This window comes from Malus sylvestris, chromosome 17 (genome assembly GCF_916048215.2).
Source record: "Malus sylvestris chromosome 17, drMalSylv7.2, whole genome shotgun sequence".
NCBI classification, from domain to species: Eukaryota; Viridiplantae; Streptophyta; class Magnoliopsida; order Rosales; family Rosaceae; genus Malus; species Malus sylvestris.
In genome coordinates, this window is record NC_062276.1 from 17,130,264 (window position 1) to 17,156,592 (window position 26,329).

A 26,329-nucleotide genomic window follows, 5' to 3' on the forward strand; every position below is an offset into this window, starting at 1 on the left:
TCTCCCCGTTTTCAAACATCCAGCTTGCTGCAGGTAAAATACCATCAACTTTTTTCAGAATGGAAATAGCTTTTTTTTTTCTTTTTTTTTTCTGAATAACTTTTATATGACTCATAAAAGGATAAATGTTCATTTTGCAATAAAAGATATTTATGGAACTTTGCGAATAGCATTTTCTTCCATATAATATTTTTATGGAGCATTAATGAAAAAGATTTGAGCTAACTTTATTTTAAATAAAATTACTTTAAATTATTATTTAATGAAGATGACTTAAATTTTAATAAAAAAAATTAAACAATATAATAAAAAGTAATTAGTGGAAGGCTCTCTAGGACGAAACCCTAGGAGAGCACTGGCACCAGTTTGTTGGCTGTTTTCTGGCCGACGAACTCAAGCCGCTCTAACTTTAGAGGCGGTGAAGCAGAAGACAAATGGTGTGGCGGATAGTATCGCAACTAGTCGAGAAAGTGTTCAAGGGCTGTTTGTGAACTTGGACGTGGGTAACAAGGGGACTAAGCACTATGGAAGGCATGATCTCCAAATTTTCCAGGCAATTTGCTATCACGCAAGGGTGAAGCTATGGAGGCTTGGGACGGGGATGGGAATCATCGGGAAGAGAGGTGGGAGGTGGTTATGGGATTTTTCCTTTTGTCAAAGTTTTATTTTCTTTTAAATTTTATTTTTCATATTAAAATAAACTTTTAAGTCTAGCTGTATAATAATGGAATATGTGTCGAATTTCAACTAGAAGTACCATGGGTTGATGTGCTCTATATAATAATTTCTCAAAAATTTGCCTAATGTTTTTTTTTATTTAAATGACAACTGGTGGCTAGCCACAGTTATCCACCCATTCCGGGAGTTAAAAACCAACAGCGGGTTTCGAATCTAAGACCTCTAGTTTTTAATTTTAAGGAAGTCTCGTAATCTATCATTTATCATTGAACTATCAGCTCGTGGTTAATTTGCCTAATGTTATGGAGTTATGCAAATAAAAGCATGCATGCATGCTTTTGTAATGGATTGAAACTGTACAACCAATAAATAATTAGCACTTTTTCTGAAGACCCTATGTCTCACCATCGGGAAGGTACCCAAGAGATCTGTACGGACGCCTGCGGTCCCTTTTTATAAAAAAATCCATGGTCAGAATTTTATCCAATTCCGCGCAAGGTTGATTAATCTGATTCGGTTGGGACAGAGGAAAAGAAAGCTAAAAATACGAGGCCTCCTCGTTTCAGCGTTTCAGTGTTTCAGCGCGACTGCAGCATTGCAACACAGGCCTAGTCTCCCTGTTTTCAAACATCCAGCTTGCTGCATGTTAAACCATCAACTTTTTCAGAATGGAAGTAACTTTTTTTTCTTTTGTATGACTCACAAAGAATTTGGATCCTCTCGGAACTTAAGTGTTAGAAACCTAATGATTATGAAATTCGGGTTTTTAGTTTGTGTGAGGTGAGCAGGGCTAGTCTAGAAATTTTTGAGGTTCGGGACGACGCCAAAAAATGTGCTCTCACTTTATATAAGAAAATTATTTATTTTCATGCGTAAAACATTGATAAAATTATACTTAGAAAAACACTTCAAACTTAATAATTTAGAAGCACGGAAAAACTAATTTATTTTGTATCGTGAGAAGAAAAAATACAAGTAGATAGACATGAGTTTTGTTTTCCATCTGAACTTTTAAAGTGTTTTTGTATAAATCGTGAGGTGTTTTTCTTATTCACTAACCTTGTCAATATGCAACTAAAAAAATAATTATGTTTTTGAGTCTTTAATTGATATGTATAAATAATAAACGAGTACTAAATTAAACTTTTTTATGACACATCATATGTTTTGCAAATTTGGTCTAAAAATTTGGTCAACGCATTACTCTTTGTTGAATATTAGACTTGAATTGGAACAAATGTTTAAAAATAACAACCCACATAGCTACTAGCTACGAATTAAAAATAAATTAACAACCAAACAAAAATTCTTAAAAATTGAAAAAAAAAACATGCACTTAGCATTTCGAACTTAGGACGTCTCATTAATTTTAAACAACAAAAACCATTGATTCTAATTAAACTCCTTGAATATTTAGCCAGATTTTATATATTTATACTCTTCTGATGAAAATAAATTTGTAAAAATTGAAAAGTAAATAAGCACAAATGGTGTTTTGAACCCAAGACCTCCTCTTTAATTTCAAACAACAAAACCACCAATTCTAGTTCAACTTCTTTGTCATTGAACCAAATTTTATAAATTTAATTATACTCTTATGAAAACATATATAAATATACCGCCCTAATAATTTTGGTACCTCCAATTATTTTGAGCCCCAGACAATCGCCCTGCCAACACTGGGCCTGGGCCGGCCCTAGAGGTGAGTCAACGAAATGAATTAAGGGGGACAATCATATTCAATCTGAGTGGTCCAGATTGCCTAATCTTTGAGCTTTGGAAAGTAAAATCCATAAGGGATCTCTGTTCACTCATAAAAGGATTAATGTTTGTTTTGCAAGTAAATGATATTTATGAAACTTTATGATTACCATTTTCTGCCATGTTTTTTTTTTTACTATTTGAGGCCAAAATTAAAAAACAAAACTTGTTAAAATTACATTTGGATTGAGTTGAATAAAGGTGGTATACATACGTGGTAATAGTAGCATTTTTTATAGATTTTTGTTCATTTCATCCTTCTAATAAATATTGTACCCCTTCCCATAAATGAAATGAAAAAAGTGATATAGGATAAGATTACACAAACAACGTAAGTTAAACTTGGAGTCTCATGCTCCTAGCCATTAATTAAATGACGCAAATGGTAACTCCACTTTGAATTTAATATCAAATGATTCGATTAAAACGTTAAAGCACATCCGTTTAAATTTCACATGGCGACCAAAGAACATTTCTAATTAACCTTGCCTTGGATATGCATAAACAATCTCTCAATGGAATTTGAAGATTTACTGTTGTATGAAAATTGAGGGTACTCCTTATCACATTCCAGATCAGTACAGAAGTATAGTAGGTTTCCTGCATTATTTGACATTTACTAGCCTGATATTGCCTTATTAGTCAATCGGTGTTGTCAGTTCATGCATAACCTTATGGATTCTCATGTTGTAGCTGTCAAGAGAATCCTAAGATATCTCAGTTGTACTTTGGTTTATGGACTTCATTTTCAAACTGGCAAACTACAATTGCAGGCATATAGTGATGCAAACGAGGCTAGTGATCCCGATGATAGGAGATCTACCTCAGGGCACATTGTTTATTTTGGTTCTAGTCTTATTTTTTAAGCTTCCAAGAAGCAACATACAGTTTCTAAGTCCTCTACAGAGGCAGAGTACAAGGCATTTGCCATTGCTACAACATAATTAGCATGGATTAGATAGCTGCTATGTGATCTTCAGTTCCTATTTTTGTTGCCTAGTGATCTATTGTGATAACATTTCATCCATAGATCTTTCCTCCAATCCTGTCTTTCATTCCAGGGTGAAAAATGTCGAAATAGATTATCATTTTGTCCAAGAAGGAGTAGTTATCATAGGCGATCTCAATGTTCAACAAGTTTCTTCCAAGGAGTAATTTGCAAATATATTGACCAAAGATCTATCTATTTCATTTTTTAGTCAGCATTGTTCCAATCTTATGCTTGGATCCTCCAAGCATGATTGAGACGGAATGTAAGGATGTAAAGGTCCTAGATGATGACAAGTGTCAAGAGATTGGACAATAGTTTGTTAAGGCTGTTAGTAGTGTTTGGATCAAAACTTGAACTTTGGGCTCAAGGAAGGAGCTGGCCCGAAAGGAGGCCCAAAAGGAAAAATAGCCAGAACCCAGTCAAAACCCAGAAGGCAGGAAAAGGCCTTTTCTGACTTGGTGCAGCTCATGAAGACCATTTGTGTTGGAAATGTGCCCTAAAGCCAATCATATGATGATACTTTACGGACATTTCACATGTTAAACTAATCTAAGTTTAATATCAAGGGCAAAGATTATTGTTTGAGCCGTCTCATATAAATGTTATATGCTTAAACGATAAAGTCCAAGGAATATGTGATTGGGAGAATGCGATATAAAGAAGTTAGATTCATGAGACCATTCTTTCGTAGACACATCCTAAACGTTCCTGATCATAGGATTGCCAATTGGGCATTGACAGTCCGTTAAGATCAGTACGTGCTGTATCTTCTCTCAGGGAGAGTGACTAGTCTCGAGTCATTGGTGTGTGTGAAATCAAGACAAGTACGTAGGTGCTCAATAGAGAATGAGTTCACTGAACACGATCAACGAAGAGTTCTCATATTCATGTCACATGAGAACTCATGGTTGGGATAATGCAAAGTAGTCCTTTGACCTGAGGCATCGTCGTTGTCTTGTGGTTAAGTCCTTGATCTTTGATTATGTCAAATGTCATTCCATTGGAGTGTCCACGGCATCGTTGGGGTTAAGCCACTTAGCCATAGAGGCAAGTGAATGCGCAACAAGGGATCTCTAACCTTCAAACTGTTTGAGGGAGAATACTCTATGATATGATTTAGAATCTCTGGCCAGAGTATGAATGAGATTTGGGAATGCGTTCCAAATCACATTCAAGGTAATCATATAAGCACACGAATCACATTGGATAGTAGACATGAATAAATAAACTATCAAACCAAACAATGTGGTCAAGAGTATTGTATTAGAGAAAGACCGTATTGCATTTGTAATCCTAAACTGAATAGGTTCTCCACCTCTTCTGATTAGCTTGGGTAACCATGATATGCTGCTAGGTGTCACTCTTGGTTTGTGGAAGCCCTAAACGTGTATAATCACTAAAGGGAGAATTGAAAGTAAGTTTCAATTCACAATCGATTTGAAAGAGTTTGAATCGCCCACTGCCTCGCTAAAAGGAACCTAATGGATCGTACACCGTGTAAGGTGGAGATTGAAGAAACAATGGAGATGAGTAAGAATAATTAAATGGTTTAATTATTTATGGCAAGGATTAATTAATATGTTAATTAATCAAACGAATAAGTTCGTTAAAGACCTCGGGATAGTTTTGGACGTTTAGGCCCAATGGGCTTCGAACGTCAAGCCCATTGACTTAAGTTGTATGACAACTTAATTCACAAAAGCCCAAAAGCCCAAACAACACCCTAAGGCCGGCCATATGGTTAAGGGTAGTGAACTTGGACTTATTTACAAGTTTGCCACTCAAATGAATAAAGGTATAAATATGACTTTATAGCCAAAATTCTTTAAGGGTTTTGTTTTGGAGAAAATTGGAGAGAACATGTCTCTCCATTTCTCTCTAAAGAGGCCGGCCCCTTGGAGGGTGCATCTAGCAATCCCACTACTCCAAGGTCACTCATTTCTTCTCCAATCTCTCCTTAGTGAAGAGACTTAGAGGTTCTCAATTTTGGGAACTTGGAGAAACCTATTCTTCCATCCAAATCCATAGATTTAAGATGCAAGGAATGAAGGCCCTCTCTTTGGGTGATTAGCCTTTGCTTATGCAAAGAGGAATCTACAAAGGTATAAATTTCAACTCACTATGTTTTGAGTTGATTCTTGGTTCACCAATCTACTAGGCTTTGAATTTCATAGTTAATGTTTTGTTTTTAAGTGCATGCAAGCATGATTCCGCCTTTAATTGTTAATTGCATGCTTATTGATGTTGCTTAAAACAACATGTTTTCACAAAATAATCCTTCAATTTGCTTACCCACCCAAAGGCCAAGTGGTGTAGACTGATCAGTTACACAGCCCATTAGGCACTTTATGGTGGCATTACATGTAATAAAGCTGATGAGTCATCACCCGCAAGCCACATTCGGGCAAAGCTGCTGCTACAGAAGACCAAGCCGAGTTGTCTATATAAGAAGAAGGAGAAACCAGGAATAAAGACACTCAATCAAACAAACAAATGCAAGCACAAACTCTGCTCAAAGCCAGATTTGCCTTCAAAACAAAGCTGTAGTCAGCCTTCATCCCTTTCGGGACAAACCTTCATCCCTCTCGGGATAACCCTCTCTTCAACCCTTTGTAATAGCTCTGCTACCTTGTTCAACCTTGCTGTAGTATCGATTCATTTTTTGTAATCTCTCTCTCTCCCTCTAAGCTTTCAGACCTTTGACAAAACTACAAAGATAGGAACCTGCAAGACTAGCAACCTTACCCGATAAGGTTTAACCTTGCCCGACCTTCTTTGCTTTGATTTTGTCTTTTCAATATGTTGTATACTTCCAGTTATATGCAAGTTATTTCTAGCAATATGACTATTAAAAGGCTTTCTCAGTACTTGAATCCGATTTGAATATATCGTCAGTGTTCAAACCAGATCCAAGTCCTAAGCCCTCGGGCATGTAAATCTGATCAGTTAAAAGTCCTTGGCCTCAAGGCATAAAAAAGAACCTTATGTGGACTTAACTCATCCACGACAGTCCTTGATAAACGAGAAGTCCGAAGTTACTTGGGGCGCAAGTAATCAACCTACTCTCTAGTTTTCCTTCTATTATATCATGATTACCATAGAACGCTTGAGCATGGAATGGATTCTAATGGAAAGCCTCAAGGCCTACACCTAAGGCCCCACAAAGTCATCTATTTGGATTCATTCCGTTCAGCGATCTAAAGAGTCTAAGTATAAGAATAAACTCTGATGGGACGCCTCAAGGCCTACACCTAAGGCCCCACAAAGGCACCTATTTGGGTTCATTCTACTTCTTGGACTCGGGTAATCAGAAGTATAATAGTTAGAAAACTCCGGCAATCACGAGAACAAATATGATGTGTTCAAGCATCGGTTTAGTTATTGATGGGAAGCCTCAAGGCCTACACCTAAGGCCCCACAAAGCCACCTGTTATAACTAACACGGTTTCTTGGATACATACATATATGCAACTAAAGCGATATCCATTTTACATCTGCCATGCTAAAGATGGTAGTGGCACGCCTGAGCACCTAAATGTTAACCTTGATTGTGAGCCTCAAGGCCTACACCTAAGACCCCACAAAGGCACCTCTCAAAGTTAACGCTGTCTTTCTCTTTCAGCCTTGCCCGAAGAGCCTTGCCCGACGAGACTTGCCCGACAACGCCCGACAGCGAAGCAGAAGCCCGACAACAGCCCTCAACCGGCGCCAACCTCCAGAGGAGCTATGTGCTCGTCGGCCAGGAGACATCCCCGACGGAAATTCCTGACGCGAACATAGTTTTGGCATGCCCGGTGGGATCCAAACTTCTTGATCTTGCATGTCCGAAAAGAAAAGCCAGAAAACTTGGCAAAAACAATCCGAAGGAAAGTCTTCACAAATGGCAGATCAATCAGAAAACCCTTCCTCCCCATCAGGACAAGTGGTCCTAGAGAGCCCAACTGCATCTGAGAGATCCGAAGGAAAGGGAACTAATGAAGAACTACAGGCTACGATGATCCAAGTGTTGAAGAGCATGGAAAGAATCTCCTTGGAAACCAAGGGAGAAGTAAGTAGGCTCTGTACACTAACGGGGAATCTACAGAGAAGACTGGATTTGGAGTTCTCTACTCCAAAAGGGGCTCAGGGGAGTGGGATGAGCCAAGTAGTTATGAGAAATGAACCAATCATTCCTTTATTCCCACTATTAGAAGAAGAAAAAGATAGGGGAAAGAAAAAGGTAGCTCCTGAAGGGAGTCAACCGGTGATAGAGCCAGTTCTGGAGAAGGAGCTTCACAGCTTCCCAGTATTATCATTCAATAATAGGAAGCCAAGCGAGCAAGAGAGAACGAGGTACGGAATGCCAGCTACGATGGGCGAAACTAGCGGAAAGGAAAGCTCCAGTACTGCAGATAAACCCCCACCTTATCGGCCACCCCCGTTGGTGAATAAAGGTGGAGAAACTAGTTGGAGGAAGACCGAACCAAGGAGGGAAGCAAGTGCGGGCAATGACCGGAGCCCAAAAATCAAACCTGCTCTCTTCGGTCATAATGATATTCTAGCCACTCAGCAGCTGAGGGAGGAATTAGCTGAGTTGAGAAGGACAGTGGCTCAAAATGCTCAACCACGAGCTCGCCCAGTATTTAGGATTACTTATCAAAAGCCTTATCCTGAATATGTTGACGAGTTAAATCCATTTCCTCTCAACTTCAAGATGCCCGCATTCCCAATATTCACAGGTGAAGATAGCAGCGTGTCCTCCAGAGACCACATTTTCAAATTCTCCAATCATTGCGTGGCATATGAGGACAACCCAAACTACAAGTTGAGGTTGTTTGGGAATTCATTGGCAGGGTTAGCATCTCAGTGGTACTCTCTATTGCCCCCTAACTCTATCGCCAACTGGGGGCAAATGAAGATGGCTTTCCATGAACAGTTCTACATAATAGAACCAGAATTAACTATCAATGACCTAGTTGAAGTCAAACAATACGATCATGAGTCTACTGAGGACTTCATGATGAGGTTCAGGAAAACAAGGATGAGATGCCAATTTCCCGTCAACCAAGCGCAACTCATATCGATTGCTCAAAGGGCTTTGAAATTACCTTTGAGGAAAAGATTTTATGATGCACAGTTTAATGAGCTGCAAGAATTGGTAATTGCTGCCACGAAGTATGAGAGGCTGTTGCAAGAAGAGCAACAGGTGAAGCACATTTCCAAAGTTCCTCATTTTTACAAAAATAAGGATGTAATTCATCGGGTGGAAGTGGGAGAAACCAGGCCAGAGCATGAGGGTGGCCATGAGGAAGAGGACGTGGACGTGTGTGCCGCTGCGATGACCACACCTTTCAAGCCATTAACGGTAAAAGGGCTAGTCCAACCTGTCAAGGATCAGAAGGTCGTAATGAACGATGGTGGTTTTGTCCCCATGAAACCACCCAAGTACCAGAGTTATTCATTCGATATATCCAAGGCACCTGAGATCTACGAAGAACTGGTACGGGCAAGAGTAATCTTGCCCGACAATGCTAAAAAAATGCCCAAGTCGGAAGAACTCAGGGGGAAAAAGTATTGTAAGGTGCACTATACCTTCAACCATTCCATAGTTAATTGTGTCCAGTTTAGAGATTGGATACAAGATCTTATAGTGAAGGGGAAGCTGTTACTCGACTCGCCCCAAGCCAGTATGATGGTAGATACTAACCCTTTCCCTGAGGCTCCTATCAATATGATCAACCTCATGTTACCAGAGCCAGGGTCACCATTTGGTACTGCAGGGAAAGGAAAGGGCCCAGGGTGTCCCAGCACCTCTGCAAAAATAAAGTGCCATGAAGGGGATCAATGGACCAAGATCAGGTCCTAAGATTGGTATTATCAGGGGAAGGAGAAGAAAGCAAATAAGGGGGGGCAAAGAGCTGCCCAAAGTCAATTCAAAATAGTACCAAAGAGCAGAGCAAGAAGCAAATTACATAGTCATTCCAATAAGAAAAGAGTTACAAATCATCCTATTTTAAAAAATTTACATCTTCACATAGGGTGATTATTCGAGAATGATATGTTTTCATAATGGCAAATATCCTACTGGGTTCGGCCAAAACAGTATGGTTATTTACAAGTTGAGACCGGGCACGCTCTAGCTCCGAATTTGACTTCTCCACTCCCTCAATTTGATTTTCAAGGGTATCCAGAAGAGTCGCTTGTTCCGCTTTAAGAGCAACCAATTGCTCCTCCAGTTGTTGGATTTTAGAAGTAACAACTCTGACCCTTTCTTTTGTCTGCAAGCTTTCTTCCATCAACCGATCAACTTGGGCAGAGGTGCTTGATTCTTTCTCCATGAAGCATTTTGCCCGATTAGCCTGTCTGTCCGCTCTCTGGTATTGTTCCCTAAGGGCTCTCAGGTTCTTAAAGAAAGATAGAAAAGAATCATGTTGAGGTTTTGATAGCCGACCGGCTTTGAAAGACTCAGTTATGATCTTTTCAAAATCACAAAGAGCCTTGAGGCTGAATGAAGCGGTGAAATCTTTCTTTGCCCATTCCTGAAGGACTCGCTGTTGCTCTGAAGAAATGGGGGTAGCTGAAGATTGTTTTGAAGATTTCAACCGTGTCTCAAGCCGTCCAAGTGCTTCGAACAGTCTAGGCAACTTAGCGGGGCTTGGAGATGCAAAAGAAGGAGGATCCTGCACTGCAGCTTCCTCTGATGAAGGAATGCCCATTGAGGGGGCAATCTCTGCCTGCCCGATCTGCTCAATTCCAGACAAGGGAATCGCAGTACCTCCAGAAGATGAGTGAGGATGAGAGCGCTTTGATTTACGGACCAGATGGGGGGAGGGAGTTTCTCTTGGAGCTTGCTGCAGAAAGCCAAAAGACCAGGTCAAGACAATTTGAATAGTTTGAGGCAAAAGAAGATTTGGAGAAATGAAATGTACCTGACTCAGCCCTGGGGTTTCACCAGGAAGATGACTAATTCCTGGTTGGCGGGAAGATTCCTTACCACCAGCAGGAGAGTGATGAGCTGCACCTGAACCTATACCAGTGCCCTAGAGGTACCCAGAGATAGCAATAATTGTCAGTAAATAGAGCATAAGAGAGAGAACAAGAAGAGAATACTCCCATACCTGAGTTTGGTCTTGAGGAGGAGAAAGAGGTTTATCAACTGTCGGGCAAGCAAATACCCGCGAAATTGATACCTCTGAAGCTACAGGGATCTCAGGAACTATGGGTTCATTATCTGAAATCACTATTGAAGGGGGTGGTTCATATACTGTAGAAGGCTGTGGAGAACGTGAGTAAAAGTTAGTTGGGAAGCAATGTGCAGAAGTGCAATATGGAATATGTGACTCACCAAGTTACTGTCCTCGTCCACGAAGTGCAGCATAACTCCTGTGGATGGATCGAATTGAGAATAAGGGGTTGCGTCCAGAGCAGTAGAAGAGGTCATAGACCTCAGAAGAGGGCCATGACAAGGCAAGGAAGCAGATGCTCCAGCCTAAAAATATTCAGACATTAGGTCCAGAAATTGGAAAGTTATTTAAGAATTAGAAGAAAAGAAAAATCACCTCTGAAGGGTCGACCTGGAAAGGAGGTAGGCTTGTCTCTCGGGCAAATTGTGGAGAGGCTTCGGGCGAAGAAAGCTTTTCTTTTCTTGCGGCCTGAGTCAAATAATCAGATTTAGAGTTATATGAGAGCAAGAAGAGGCCTAAAGAAAAATATATAAATCATACCTCAAGTTCTCTGAGGGCAATAATTTGCAGTTCTTCGGCCTTTTTTAGCATTGCAGCTCTTAATGGTTCCTCCTTAGAAGCAAGGATTGATCTTTTAGATGCTTAGGGTCCTGTTTGCCGGTAAAGGAGACAATTAGATAAAGGGGAAAGGTAATAGTTTGATGAAGAAAAACAGAAACTCACTTGAGGATTGTTGCTTCTTTCTGCCTGCCTCAGGAACTGGAGCAGATGGGGCTGATGACTTAGGAGGAGCAGTAGTTCTTGCTCTCTTACTTTTTCTAGCAAGAGTTGGTCGGGTGGTTTTGGGTAGAGGTACTGGATCAGGATCTGAAGTCTTAGTCACAGCCGCTTTCTTTCGCTTAGACGCTTTAATAAGTACCTCGGGTGTTTCTTCAGCTCCTGAATCCCCAAAGGATTCTGAAGCATCTGCACCCTCCCCAGCTTCTCGTCTCCCAGCCTCTGCGGCAGCTCCATGAAGAATTGCCGCATTAGCAGAGTCATTCTCAGATTCAATGACCTCCGATTCAACATCCACTGGAGCTGCATAATTCAGCAAAAGTAAGGATAGAAGGATTCCAGAAAGGAAGCAAAACCAGATTAAAAGAGAAGTACCTATCAGAAGTGATCGATTCTTCTCTTGGATCATCTCCTTCCAATTCTCAAGTTCGCCCGAGCTAGGGTATGACTTAAGTGAAAGTTAGCTGAAAAGGCGATCGTGAGTTTCTTTCAAATCTCCTCCATACTTCTTAGTCCATTTGTCTTCCCACCAAGAAAAGAAGAGCGAGGTGCACTCAAAATTGAGAATGATGGACTTTCGGGCCGCTTGACTCATTACGTCAAGACTACGTCGGGCAGCTCGGAATGTCACTTTAGATGGAGTTAGTAACCGGAATGAAGTGCCACAATGGACAGAGTCGAAGAACGGGACAGGAATGGCCTATCTAAATCCTAACTGCCTGCTGCAAAAATTAGGATGGTACACTTCCAAGCCTCGGTCATATCTATTGCCTCGAACTCCCCAGGCCATGTCTCTCGATTGAATGCAACTAATAAATTTCTCCCTGCAAAAGAGGGTAGCATCCTCGCCGGGGGCATCTTGAAAGACTTGGTCAGAAAACCAAGGATATCTTCTCAAGACCGACGCACCCCATTCTAAATCTCCCATTCTAAATCTGATCGAGTCCTACAAACTCTGAAGAAATAGAAGCAGGCAAAAGTGGAATGATCTATAGGGGCAGCTTCAGCCAGGATTCGGGCAGGGGCCACTCCCTCAGGGAACTCCAGATTAGCAGCCCGAAATTCTGGAAAGTACCATTGAAGCCAAGTTTGTATGATCCATATAGGTCCATTCAAGTTGGTCTCAAATGGCTCACCTTGAGTCATCTCGAAAAGAAGATGATAAAGATGGGAAAGAAGGAATGAACCTGTAGTTATATCATCAAAGTTGTGGAGAGCTTCTACTAAGGGGATCCATTCAACCCTCACCCCTTTAGATTTGTTGGGGAAGATATGCTTGTTGAGCCAGTATAAGAGGAAATACATGTGCTCTTGATCTTTATTAACCCGAGGTGAGCCCACTCTAAAATTCTCTTTTACGAAGGGGATGAATCCTTTAAAGGAGGTCCCATAACTCTTGAAAGTTGCAGAGTTATAGTTCAAAGAGAGGAATGCAGCAGATGAACTGAAGCTTCCAGTGGAAAATGACTGAACCCAATCTTGAGTGACGTCCACTATCCTGCCCGAGGGCCTTAAACCGAAAACTTGAGCCATGTCAAGAATGGTGGGAGACATGGGGCCCATACGAAAGTCAAAGGTATTCGTGCCCGAATTCCAGAAGAGGAGGGCAGAAACAAGTAGTTCGGGCTTGGGAATAATAGAGGTCTTCGAAAGCATGATTAACTCATAAATACCATTATTGATCCATTTCCTCTTAAAAGTAGGCTCTAAATCATCAATCCATTGAGCCCAGGCAGGATCATTCATCAGAGGAAAGCCTCGACGATATGATGACCATTTGGAGGAAGAGATGCCCGACTTAGCTGAGTAGGGATTTGGGGAAAACCAGTTATCTCTAGGCATGTTGCTCTCCACCACTGATGGGACCCGAGAAATCCAGGCGGGACCCAATGATTGTACCCCATGCGCCTCAAAGAAAAGCTCGGAATGCAGACCTGCTCGAGGGCGATGCAGCCCATTGAGTAGACGACGCAGAGTGGCGATTCCTTCGCCAGATTTGTAAGAGGGTTGGGTTTGGCTAGATTCCGCAATCATTTGAGGAAGTTCGAGAAAGGAATACCAGGGAAGATGACGAGGGCGAAACCTTAGAGAAGGATTTCTTGCTGTGAATACAAGGGATCGAGGAGTTCAACCGCAAGGGGTTCGTGGGTTTTATAAAGAGCTTTTTCAATCAATATTGGCGCCTGGAATTCCAGGCTAAATATTGATTGAAGGGGGCACTGTTTGGATCAAAACTTGAACTTTGGGCTCAAGGAAGGAGCTGGCCCGAAAGGAGGCCCAAAAGGAAAAATAGCCAGAACCCAGTCAAAACCCAGAAGGCAGGAAAAGGCCTTTTCTGACTTGGTGCAGCTCATGAAGACCATTTGCTTACCTACCCAAAGGCCAAGTGGTGTAGACTGATCAGTTACACAGCCCATAAAGCACTTTATGGTGGCATTACATGTAATAAAGCTGATAAGTCATCACCCGCAAGCCACATTCGGGCAAAGCTGCTGCTACAGAAGACCAAGCCGAGTTGTCTATATAAGAAGAAGGAGAAACCAAGAATAAAGACACTCAATCAAACAAACAAATGCAAGCACAAACTCTGCCCAAAGTCAGATTTGCCTTCAAAACAAAGCTGTAGTCAGCCTTCATCCCTTTCGGGACAAACCTTCATCCCTCTCGGGATAACCCTCTCTTCAACCCTTTGTAATAGCTCTGCTACCTTGTTCAACCTTGCTGTAGTATTGATTCATTTTTTGTAATCTCTCTCTCTCCCTCTAAGCTTTCAGACCTTTGACAAAACTACAAAGATAGGAACCTGCAAGACGAGCAACCTTACCCGATAAGGTTTAACCTTGCCCGACCTTCTTTGCTTTGATTTTGTCTTTTCAATATGTTGTATACTTCCAGTTATATGCAAGTTATTTCTAGCAATATGACTATTAAAAGGCTTTCTCAGTACTTGAATCCGATTTGAATATATCGTCAGTGTTCAAACCAGATCCAAGTCCTAAGCCCTCGGGCATGTAAATCTGATCAGTTAAAAGTCCTTGGCCTCAAGGCATAAAAAAGAACCTTATGTGGACTTAACCCATCCACGACAGTCCTTGATAAACGAGAAGTCCGAAGTTACTTGGGGCGCAAGTAATCAACCTACTCTCTAGTTTTCCTTCTATTATATCATGATTACCATAGAACGCTTGAGCACGGAATTGATCCTAATGGAAAGCCTCAAGGCCTACACCTAAGGCCCCACAAAGGCATCTATTTGGATTCATTCCGTTCAGCAATCTAAAGAGTCTAAGTATAAGAATGAACTCTGATGGGAAGCCTCAAGGAGACCTAAGGCCCCACAAAGGCACCTATTTGGGTTCATTCTACTTCTTGGACTCGGGTAATCAGAAGTATAATAGTTAGAAAACTCCGGCAATCACGAGAACAAATATGATGTGTTCAAGCATCGGTTTAGTTATAGATGGGAAGCCTCAAGGCCTACACCTAAGGCCCCACAAAGCCACCTGTTATAACTAACACGGTTTCTTGGATACATACATATATGCAACTAAAGCGATATCCATTTTACATCTGCCATGCTAAAGATGGTAGTGGCACGCCTGAGCACCTAAATGTTAACCTTGATTGTGAGCCTCAAGGCCTACACCTAAGGCCCCACAAAGGCACCTCTCAAAGTTAACGCTGTCCTTTTCTTTCAGCCTTGCCAGAAGAGCCTTGCCCGACGAGACTTGCCCGACAACGCCCGACAGTGAAGTAGAAGCCCGACAGCAGCCCTCAACCGGCGCCAACCTCCAGGGGAGCTGTGTGCTCGTCGGCCAGGAGACATCCCCAACGGAAATTCCTGACGCGAACAAGTAGAGATTACTAAGTTTGATAGATAATATTTTGCTTAATATTATCAACTCGAATTGTCATAGCTGTGTATGGAATATGCGAAAAATTAAGACAGTGGAGAGGGGGGGGGGAGAGAGAGAGAGAGAGAGAGAGAAAGTGCTTAATATGGTATATAGATGTTGTATACCAAAACTGTCACATCTGAATTGGTCTTATAGGAGGAGGATTGTCTGCCCTCCAAGTTCCCGTGCCCTCCCATGCCCTCCTGATTGTGTGGTCGCGGTTAAACCACGTTAATATTTTATATTATTATTCATTTTTGTCTTATTATTTCTATAAAAAAATAATATAAAATATTAACATGGCTTAACCGTGACCACACAAAACAGGAGGGCATGGAAGGGCACCGAAACTTGGAGGGCAGACAATCCTCCTCCGGTCTTATATCCGTTTTGTCAGTTGCTGCAAGCGCCTTGGAGACACAAGACAAAATGTACAAATAAGTGACCACCATACCAAATTATCAATGCATGGATCACCAATTACCACCACGTCAATGCATGGAGTACAATGCTATTTCAAGGTCACACTTCCAATTTATTTTTTTTTCGATTTTATGTTCCCAAACATGAAATTGCCAAATTGGAGTCCACGTGATGATGGGTAAGTGGCCACCTGTCTTCCTAGACAAAGGACATTTTCGAAACTCTAGATTTGCTTCCACGTGAAGGTTCCATCTGGGCGTGTTTATGTAGAAGGAATTTACTTATTGAACAATTGAGAAACTCTGATTTCCCGCTTAAATTTTCACTTAGCTTTCGATTTCTCCTTTAAATCATTTAATTAGAAAATTAGGAACTAAAACTAATTTTTTTTGGCGATTACCCCCTTCATGTTAGTTTTTCATTCATTTCATCCAAATTTATGTTAAATGGAAACATGTACACAACATGTGAGGGTAGTTCGGTCTATTAGTTCTTTAAAATAATTAAAAATCCTAAATTTCTACAAAGTCGACCTATGCAAACCTGTGTGATTCTATAACTTTTGTATCTAAAGGTCTAGCGAAATGATGTTTTTGTCCTCAAAGAAGAGTCACGTGGTGAGCACTTGATAAGAGTTAACGTTAATTTGAGGGAAACCTATGGAAAACTAACGGTAGGGGAAAATTGGCCAAAAAAATTTGTCTAAGTACTTGAATTTCCAAATGTTGGGCTCGATTGGCCTATGCATAGGGCGCCAGGCTCGACCATCTGTCTAGTGAACGAGCTAAGCTTTGTTCATAACCACTAATTAACTTACTTACCATAGTACATTTTCTTTGAGTTTTAAGACTAACAACAATGCTTTTGTATCGTAACTAATTACTTTTTTTTACTACCTCTCTCGTTAATGTTTGTTCTCATTCGTGTGGACCGTTGGATCCTATGTACGTGAGATGAGATCCACTTTCATTACAGAGAGATGTAGGTGGTGCATGCGAATATAGTTAAACGTTAACTGAAGCACTCAATCTTTAGTGTAAATTGTGACAAACTATTGCGATCAATGTGATTAGTCTTATAATTGACAGATAATACATAAAGTGTTACATATTTCAATGGATGTATTTTTTTTTTCTTTTTATAAATATGGTAGCATTATCTTCTACACAACGAGAGAAAAAAAAACACAAAATTCATGACTCACCGGCCGGTGTTCTACTAAGGGCTGGTTTGGTATTGTTGTGCTTTGAAAAAAAACTGCTTCTGCTGTGCTGTGAGAATAAGCAGCTGTGAAATAAAGTTGTAGAGTGTTTGGTAAACTTTTTTGTAAAAATGCTTTTGAAAAAAAAAAGCAGTATTACAGTGTTTGGTAAACTTTTATGTAAAATAGATGTAAAAAAAAACCGGTTTTTCAAAGCTGGGTTTTGCAGCTTCTTGTTTTTGGCTTTTTTTCACCCAAAACTGTAAAAAAAGCTGAAGCTGAATGTTTACCAAACACAAAAAAGCTCCCAGCTTTTTTTGATACCATCTTTTTTCAGAATCACCTTAGTACCAAACCAGACATAAATCAAGTGCTTTTTTTCTTTCTTTCATTCGCTTAATTTTGACCCTCAAGAGGATGTGCTATGCTCTTAGATGCGCCTACGAGTACTTGGAGACTATATATTTATTTATTTATGAATAATATTTGGCTACTCAAAAGATGAGTAGAGTTCTTATTCAAAAAATCGTTCGTTGTCAAATCATAGAACTTCATGTTTATGATTCAAACCGTTCATATTCTAAATCACTCTATTAGGATCACCTCTACAAAAATTCAATTAAAACTAAGATCATTTAGTCATCAAACGATATAAAAAATAGATGAACAAATTTAGTAAAAATATTACGAACTGTCTATGTATTTACTACAATAGATTGACTAAACTATCTCAGTTCTAATTCAAATTTTTGCAAGATGATATGCATAAAGTGATTCATTATCTTACCGTAAGTAAAAAATTCTGCAATTCAAACACGAAATATTTTGAGTAAATGTTTTTATTCATTCTTATATCGTCAAGTATTGTTTTTTATTTATTCGCATTTGGAAAAGAGTTGGCCTGCATGCTTTCATGAAAAGGACGGTCGTGGTACTATTTCATGAGAGAAGGCTGAGGAGACTTGGGGCCAGGGCAACACCAGAGCGAAACAAAAAAAGAATGAAAAGGACGGTCATGGTGGTACTATTTCTGCGACTCTGACCCTTTTTCAGACCTGCAATTTGTCCTGTCAAAATTTGTTTTACTCCTATTGCATTTTGTTCTGGTTATTCATTGGTTGGAGAAGACGAGGCTGGGGAACAAGTGTCAGGTAGGAGTGGAGGAGACTGGGAAATACGAATAAGTTTCTAATTTTAAAGACTATAATGGACATTTAGACCATTTTTAATTTTTGGGTTAAAATTTAAATAACTTCTTTTTTCACTTATTTTTTCTAAATAAAATTTATGCAGATTATCATAATTGATTTTTATAAACATTTTAATCTAAAAATATTTAGATTCCAATACAAGTTGAAAATTCACTAAATCGACCCATTGACCAAAAGTCAATCGTCGGTCAAAGATTGACAGTAGGGTCCACAACCCTACGTAACTCAATCCAAAAGATCCGTATCTCAGATTTCCGATCCGTAACTTCAAAGATCCACATTGTGCTTCTAAAACATCATACTAAAGTTTCATTACGATCCAACGGTTGGATCTCCTCCAATTGCCAATTCAAATGGTGGTCAACGTTTTATTTTACGAAATTACAATTCCAATTTGGGAAGATCCGTACGTCAGATTCCCGATCTGTAAGTTTCTAATATCCTCAAATATTACGTACTATAATGTATTAAAATTTAATGATGATCCAACGGTCGGATCGTCGGTTGATGAAATAATCAAGTGGCGAACCATAATGGGACTAAGTTCAAACGACAGAATTTCGTCAATCGGACTTCACAAATGGAACCAAGGTATTCAAATTTAGCCTAGGAAGGTCAGGGGACCCCTCGGCCCATGTGCCGCCGCAGGTGGCGATTGGCTGCCCCGACTTGCCGGAAAATTCAACTATTTCTAAAAATTACCAAAATTCACAAAAATGAAGATTTCAAAGAGAGGAACAACTTCCATACCTACCACGAAGTCCAAAAGTGGACAGAAGATAGTCAATTTTTCCCACAAAGCCGGCGGGTGCCTAAAGCTTCCTGGCATCAATTCGTCGTCTACGGTGGTCCAATAGGGTCAAGGTTGGTTGGGATTTTCTCCTGGGATGATGGGCTACAAAGCCTAAGTGGTGGCATCAACCATTGCTTTGGCGATTGGCCAGAAAATTGAAAATGGTGGCCGGAGCATCGCGAGAACCGTCCACTTTTGTGGTCTCAAACCGCCTCATACAGTGGTTAATCAAGGTGCTTCTTAGTTGGGTTTTGTAGAGGGGAATGAGAGCTTCAAGATGGTGGTGGTGGTGTCGAAAAACTCCACCGGAGTTGGGCGGAATCGGCCTTGGAAGATGGGTGGTTGCAATGAGTATGGGTGCGTGTGAAAGGCTACGGGAAGGCTGGGAGCTTTCCCCCTTCTTTTTTTCTTTCTTTTTCCTCATTGGCTCTCATTCTCTCTCCCTCAAATCTGATTGGTCCCCTTAACCCATATGTTGATTGGTTCTCAATCCTACAAGGTGGGAGTTCAAATAATTTAACTACCTTTACATAACCAACTTCAAACGTCCATAACTATACCGTTATAATCCGAACTCGTAAACGGCTTTTGCTTATGCGTTCGTAGTGACGAGTATTACTTGAATCCACTTTAGGCCCCGACCACACCTTCACGGTTTGATTTCTGGGAACTTACACGAGAACTTCCTAGTGGGTCACCCAACATGAGATTGCTCTCGCACGAACTCGCTTAACTTCAGAGTTCCAATGGAACCCGAAGCCAGTGAGCTCCCAAAAGACCTCGTGCTAGGTAGAGATGAGAATATACATATACGGCTTACATGATCCACTCCCCTGGGCGATGTGGGATCTTACAAAGAAGCTATGAGAAAAAAGACGTGAGAAAAAGAGATGGTTTGTAAATTGTATCATATAATTAAACCGAGAGAATTCGAATCAGTGACTAAATACATAGTGGGCTACATTAAAAAATCAATAAAAATTACATGTAAAATTTTATTTTCTACCAAAAGCTACCTGGGTTATAGACCAGGGTAGCCCTTAATATGGCTCCAGGGGTGTTGATGAAGTTGATGTTGAAGTCACAGGTGCACCAGACAAACCTCATAGAGCTCCAACCACGTAGTTTGGTCTTAATAGTGCAAATGTGACTTCTACAATAATCTTCACACGTCCAAAACTGAACTCTACACCAATCACATCATCGATTTATAAATTGAGAGAAAACATATGTTCATAAGATTTGAAATTTTTTTTCGGTCAGATATACAATTTCAAAGCTTCTAATGCGCGATGGATAAGGCGCTTTCTATAGAACTAAAGATTTAAGCTACTTCGTATTACGGCGTGGTGGTATTTCTTTTCACTTGTAAGTGAGAGATTTTAGGTTTGACTTTCAGTGAAGGTAAATTTGAATCACATTATCATCACCCTCACCCTTTTAGTATAGATAATATCATTTGTTAAAAAAAAAAAAAATCTATTGCAAGCAAATTGATACAATTTCGTAATTGAGCCCGTGGTCGCCCATTTTGAAAACATCTCACTAGGCCCAAGGACGAGGAGAAGCCAAATAATTTCTTTCTCACCCAAAAAATTAAAAAATTGAAATTTAAACTAGTACCAGCGGCCAGCCTTATGTAGGGCTGGGCATTTAAAAAATTGTTTTGGTTTGGTTTTTTTATTTTATTTTATTTATGATGGTTAAATTGCATCACACCGATCATAATCGGTTTGGTAATTGGTTTTTAAAATTTCTAGAGTGTATTTAATTGAACCGATCCATATATATTTAATTTAATTTTTTAATTATAATTTATATGTGTAATAATATAAATGATTAGTTATTTGCAAGTTACCATGTTTCATCACCTGAAAACAAAACGTGATTAGTTTAAAAGTCTCTATGTAGTAATATAAATCAGTTCTCAAAACTTTTGGGCTGCTTAGCAATCACTCATATTAGTTCTACATTGGGTAGCTTTTGAGAGAAAAATTTGTTACGTATTTTCGTCTTCACACAAATCGAGAACTGACCCAAATCAACCCATCACTCTCGACTCGATTACCCGACGTGATCGATCTTAAACCTAATTTAGTTGATTTTGATTTGCAATTTTGACCCAACCAACTTAAGTTGGTTTGGTTTCCATTTTGGCTCCAAGCAGACACAAACCAACCCACGCCCACCGCTAGCCTTATGCTTCATTCCTAAGCCTCCACGGCGACAATTATCCCGGGAAACCACCAAACCGCCGTTTTTCTATCCACCGAAAACAAGTTTCGACAAGGAAACTCGAAAAAAAGAAACGTGCTTTTCCATTCCATTCTCCAATTCTAAATTCCCCGAAAGCTCAAAGTCGGTGATTTTCCAATTCCCCGGCGAAGCTTCTTCACAATGCAGAATATGGCGCAGGAATGGTTTTCGCAGACAGGCAGCGGCGTCGATGACTCGCAGAAGCCGTCGTCGTCGTCCTTGTTAGCGGATTGGAACTCCTAGGCCGCTTCACAGTCTACGGACGAGAGCTCCTCTTGGGGACTTGGATTCGATCTCGAATCTGCGGTCCGTTCTGCTAACGACACCGTTTCCGGAACTTTCAGCGTGTACGTTCGTATCTGATCATAGTTTTTTGCTTAGTTAACTCAGCATTTTAGTTACCGTGCAGTTATTTGTTGGAGATTTGGGTAGTGAGTTTTTTAATTTCTGTGTTTTTAAGTGATCTGATAATTGGGTTCTCGATTTAGTGCATATTTAGGTGAACTTGATCATGGGTTTTGGATATTTTTTGTATAAATAAGTGAATCTGATTTTGGATTAATGATTTTTGTGTATATTTTTGGTGAATTTTGTATGGGGCTGTTTATGTTTATGTTTGTGTAAATGACAAAATGTTGAGGTGAATCTGATATGGAGATTTTGGTTTTTAGGGGTTTAGGAGCTGTTGAGTCTGTAGAATAAGCTAATTTCTTGACCTGTTTCGTAAAATTTGCAATAGGGATTAGGTATGTAATGTGATGATGGGCATCTGATTTCTGTGCTTGGATCTGTGATTAGTATTTGATTGAGTGCATCATACTGGTTATGATGTTTCATATGCTGATTGAGGGTCTATGAATTTCCTTCTGCGTCCTGACTGTATGATTGGACTATAGTTAAACGAAGAGCTTCCAAGCTATATGAGTTATAGGATTAGTGGAGGGTCCTGGCCGAGGTATTTACGAAATGAGAATTAGCTCATAGCAGAGTGTATTTAAGTTAGTAGAATGCGTAAACTGAATATGTGTGTCTCAGCTTCATATGATTAGAAAAAAGCTGCGAAATGCACAATGGTTTTTTAGTAGTAGATCTGAAGTTCTTAAATTTCACAATTCACAAATAACTCTAAGCAAGACTAAAATCCAACAGTTGTTTCAATAGTTGTGTTGTTCCTTCATGATGGGCAGAAAGGTTATCCTAGTAATGTGGCATATCGACATAAATCAGAAGTTAGGGAAAGAAGAGGAGGAGTGGGGGGCGCAGGGAACGCATATTGCTTTTTCTTGTCGTTCTGTTGTTCTATGGAATGATTTTTCTGATTGCAAATATCGAAAGTGGTTATTCAGTTTTAAATAGAAATTCACTCCCTTTCTTTGCCTGAAACATATCATTCACCCAGTACCCTAGTTTTGTATAGTTTGCCTACACCCGCTGAGTGGACCAAGTTTGAGATGAAAGTTAATATTGATTTGTTTTCTGGGTTTTTATTTTATCTAAGAATTGCTGCAGTCTTTGTTTGATTTTTTCGGTTCCTGTACAGGGTTTCCAAAGCAGTGAGAGATATACCTGGGAGCCTCCAGTCTGCTACTAGTAATGTCCCTTCAGGAAAAGCTCTCATGTATTTTGGCTTGTTTCTAGCAACTGGGGTGTTCTTTGTTTTTATCGCATTTACCACGTTCCTTCCTGTCATGGTGTTGATGCCTCAGAAGTTTGCTATCTGCTTTACGCTTGGGTGTGCCTTTATTATGGCATCCTTCTTTGCACTCAAAGGTCCAAAGAATCAGCTTGCTCACATGTCTTCAAAAGAGGTAACTCGATCGCATATGTACCTATTCAGTTGTCTTTGTAACCTGTCCCACACCTAATTTACTTGTCTGATGATGTACTTTTTTTTCCCACGATATATGCAGAGACTTCCGTTTACTGTTGGATTTTTAGGCAGTATGGTGGGTACCATATATGTATCCATGGTGCTCCACAATTACATTCTCTCTGTTTTCTTCTCTGTGTTACAGGTATCTAATTCTTTTCCATCGTTACGATTTACTATTTGATTCTTTTTCCACCTGGCTGATGATTCTGCTTTTTAAATCTGTTTCGACATGTCTTACTTGCCTGGATATTTGTTTTCAAATATGATAATTAACAAAGAGTGTTAATTGTCCTATCAGACACTGAACTTGTGTGCAAATGAAAACTTTCAGGTTCTGGCACTTGCTTACTATGCTGTTTCGTACTTTCCTGGTGGATCTGCGGGTTTGAGTTCCTATCTTAAGTCTTCCGTAATGAGATGCTTTGGGTGGTGACTCTGACCTCTTTGTTGCCTTGTATATTTCTTACTTACGATTTTTGGTCAGTCTAGTATGGCCTGCGGCATATTCTTGAGTGGAAGCTATCATGTAAAAATTTCAGAGTTTAATTCTTTGTTAAACATCGATTTTAGATCAATTCGAAGAGAAAACTGCAATGCGTGTCCCGCAAGGTATAAATGAAAACCGAAACAATGTCTTGCGTGATGAAGCCTCGGAGGGAAGATTTTGTTGTATGCTGAATGGTGAAATTCTAACTGAGAAAACAGGCTCTGCTATTTATTATTTGTTTTCATGTGAGCTTCGATGTATCATAAGCGGAGTTAAGTCTGTGTCCGATTGAAGATCTTCAATTTGCTATTGTTTTGTTCGAGTGTCTTGCACATATAACTGCAGCCTGATGTTTGACATCTGAAATTTTTTAGCAAGAAATACTCTTGGCATATTCCTTTTTAGAACCTTGAAATTTTCTCAGATGTCGGTGCTAGAAAACTGGAAATGCGGCTTGTGATTGTTTAAGTGATAATGGGGCTTTTTTCCTTTGACAAGCGATATTCTAAACTACTCTAGACGGGATGCCATCATGGTGCAAATGGAACATTGCCTTGGCCAACTAATTTAACCCACATGGGCCACATCCATCAAAGGGAATGTAGAGAAGGGTTGGACTAGGCTGTGCTAGAAAACTAGGTTTGGCAATTTCTTGCAAGACCTATTAAACCGATAGGAAACTACACGAAAATAACTGGCTTCATGTTAAACTTGACGAGTCGGGTCATTATTAGGTCATCCGTTAACATGTCAAACATTATCAGGTCATCATTTAAGAACCCGATAAGATATCGTTTGTCAGATTTAGGCATTAAACACGACAATTTTTTGCATAACCTTTTAACCCGACATAAAATGACACGACCCGTAATATATTATGTGGTTATCAAGTTATCTATTAAGAACCCGTTAAAATAACGGATTTGACATGACACAAACTGTTTAGTTAACGAGTACGACACGCCAGAGTTCTTATAAAGCTACGTATCTATGACGGAGTAAGTTGTTTAGATATGTCGCGTCATCAACAAATAAAAAACACTTTCAAAACTCCTGTATATGCTTGAAAAAGATGCAAGCGTCTTGGAAACCACATTTGAGATTTGTTGAGAGGCTCCCCCTCCCGTGGACAACATGACATCGCCGTTTTTCTTTGGGTTTCAAGGTCTGTTTTTTAGGCCCGAACATAGATTAGACGAAATTTACAAACCATATAATGAGTCATTAGTCGAAAATAAGCAAGTAGTTAACACTTAAGTGATCGTCTGATCATCAACAACTACGTTATATGGTTTATAAAATAAGGTTTAAATAGATGGTCTTCCTAGCATTAACTGTACAACTATAAATCCTCGAAAGGTCATTTTCTCATCCATTTGAGTAATATCATGTGATCAAATTGCTTACGCATCTCTTATAAATTGAAATTAATAATACATAGTTTTTCTTCCAAGTCTATTCATCAGACAATGTTTTTGTACACATTAGGTTTGAAGAAATAACATAGTTACACATCATTTGGTGAACAAAATTTGATTAAAAAATCAATTTTTATAGCAGTACTTGTAATGATATGGAATTACGTGCTTACAAAAGCTAAATCATACGTGAGATTTGTCATCGTAAGAAATTTGATCCATAAATATTGTATACATAGTTTCATTGGACCATCAAATTCTAAAGATATAAAAGCTGAACGCATTCGGGCCCTCGCCACACAAATTTTGACCGTTAAGGGGTGGTTTAGGATTGCTACAAGTGGTGCTTTAGGTACAGAAACAAGTTTTATAAGCAATAATCATCTGCCTAACACCCATCGTCCCTCTTTTAATGTAATTAAAAGTTATGGTTAAAAAATGGTTTTAAAAAAAGTGTTCAAACACCCAAATCCAGGAATCAAGGAAAGATGGTGACAGAAAAATGTAACTTGGGACAAGGATTTGACCTTTGATATGGAGATTATGCAAGAAGATGCATTGTATATGTTAAAGCCTTTGTTTTTTGTATTGAAAAAAATTATTGAGAAACGAGAAGGGCCATCTTCTCCACCAAGTAAACACAAAGCTAAAAACAAAGAGGCAAAGTGTGATGGGTTTAAAGATAAAATGGTATCATCACAAATATATCAAGGCAAACACAAAAGGCTAATTAGGCCAAGTTAGTGTTCCAATGATGGGTTAATTAATTTGAGAATGTGAGGACAAAGTCCAACATGGGCGAGAGACAAACTATGCAAGGACTTATAAGAGGTTGATGCACGCTTCATAGTGCCAATTAGTTTTATATTGGAACCTCAACTTTCTTCATGGTATCAGAGCAGGTTGTCCTGTATGTGAAGCTCAACGACCACATGTGCTCGACTCACCCTAGAATTGAAAATTCACCACACATAAGAGGACGTGTGAGAACGTGAGCACAAAGTTCCACATCGGTGAGGGACCAAACTACCAATTAATTTTATGATGACACCTCAACTTTCTTCAATTAATCCGTTTCAATATTTCTTAGGAAAACTAATGAAAAGGGCTTGAAAACTTTGAGTTTTAACGATAATGAAAAAATAAAGGGTAAAGTGAATAGTACCAGGATTGACTTTTTAGTGTAAAAATATGATTTTTCGTTAAAGTGAACAGTTCGTTAAAGTTCCCATATTTCTTGGGTACCTAATCTGAGTAGGTAAAGAGGATAAATGAGGAGACAATTGGTCCATCATAAGCCGATTACTAAAGCTAGCAATGATCATAGTTGAGGTTGGATGGTAGATTAGATCGCAATTAAAAGTGACCAAACACGGTTAGATGCTTGGATTGAGTCAATTT

General features: G+C 39.6%; 1 pseudogene; it reads left to right on the top strand.

Moving 5' to 3' along the window:
* The first annotated feature begins 21,006 nt into the window (after positions 1-21,006).
* LOC126610849 (protein transport protein SFT2-like) lies at positions 21,007-23,819 on the top strand (annotated as a pseudogene).
* Positions 23,820-26,329: the final 2,510 nt, after the last annotated feature.